We start from the raw sequence: 1,136 nt of genomic DNA, 5'->3' as shown, positions 1-1,136 counted from the left end.
GTAATTCACCTCTTCCATTGAAGGGTTCTCAGGATCATAAGCTTCTTCTTCAGATGAAGCATCCTTAGTACTGCTTGGTGCATTTTGCATTCCAGACAGACTTTGAGAAATCAAATTGACTTGTTGAGTCAATATCTTATTCTGAGCCAATATGGCATTCAGAGTATCAATCTCAAGAACTCCTTTCTTCTGATTTGTCCCATTGTTCACAGGATTCCTTTCAGAAGTGTACATGAATTGGTTATTTGCAACCATTTCAATTAGCTCTTGAGCTTCTGTAGGTGTCTTCTTCAGATGAAGAGATCCTCCAGCAGAGCTATCCAAAGACATCTTGGATAGTTCAGAGAGACCATCATAGAAAATACCTATGATGCTCTATTCAGAAAGCATGTCAGAAGGACATTTTCTGATCAATTGTTTGTATCTTTCCCAAGCTTCATAGAGGGATTCTCCATCCTTTTGTCTGAAGGTTTGGACTTCCACTCTAAGCTTACTCAATTTTTGAGGTGGAAAGAACTTTGCCAAGAAGGCATTGACTAGCTTTTCCCATGAGTCCAGGCTTTCTTTAGGTTGTGAGTCCAACCATGTCCTAGCTCTGTCTCTTACAGCAAAAGGGAATAGCATAAGTCTGTAGACCTCAGGGTCTACCCCATTAGTCTTGACAGTGTCACAGATTTGCAAGAATTCAGCTAAGAACTGATGAGGATCTTCCAATGGAAGTCCATGGAACTTGCAATTCTGTTGCATTAGAGAAACTAATTGAGGCTTAAGCTCAAAGTTGTTTGCTCCAATGGCAGGGATAGAGATGCTTCTCCCATAGAAGTCGGGAGTAGGTGCAGTAAAGTCACCCAGCACCTTCCTTGCATTATTGTTGTTTTCGGCTGCCATGTCTTCTTCTTCTTTGAAGATTTCTGTTAGGTCCTTTACAGAGAGTTGTGCCTTAGCTTCTCTTAGTTTTCGCTTCAAGGTCCTTTCAGGTTCAGGGTCAGCTTCAACAAAAATACCTTTGTCTTTGTTCCTGCTCATATGAAAGAGAAGAGAACAAGAAAATGTAGAATCCTCTATGTCACAGTATAGAGATTCCTTGAGGTGTCAGAGGAACAGAAAAATAGAAAGAAGAGGTAGAAGAATTCGAA

The 1,136-nt window shown here is 40.6% G+C and overlaps 1 non-coding gene across 1 annotated transcript; it reads left to right on the top strand.

Annotated features, from left to right (window-relative positions):
- Window positions 1–384: 384 nt before the first annotated feature.
- LOC130958226 (small nucleolar RNA R71) lies at window positions 385–492 on the top strand. The gene has a single exon (XR_009077359.1). It is a non-coding gene; the product is annotated as a small nucleolar RNA R71 (small nucleolar RNA).
- Window positions 493–1,136: the final 644 nt, after the last annotated feature.

The sequence above is a fragment of the Arachis stenosperma genome, chromosome 10 (genome assembly GCF_014773155.1).
Source record: "Arachis stenosperma cultivar V10309 chromosome 10, arast.V10309.gnm1.PFL2, whole genome shotgun sequence".
Lineage (NCBI taxonomy): Eukaryota > Viridiplantae > Streptophyta > Magnoliopsida > Fabales > Fabaceae > Arachis > Arachis stenosperma.
This window is presented reverse-complemented; position numbering and strand designations above follow the sequence as displayed.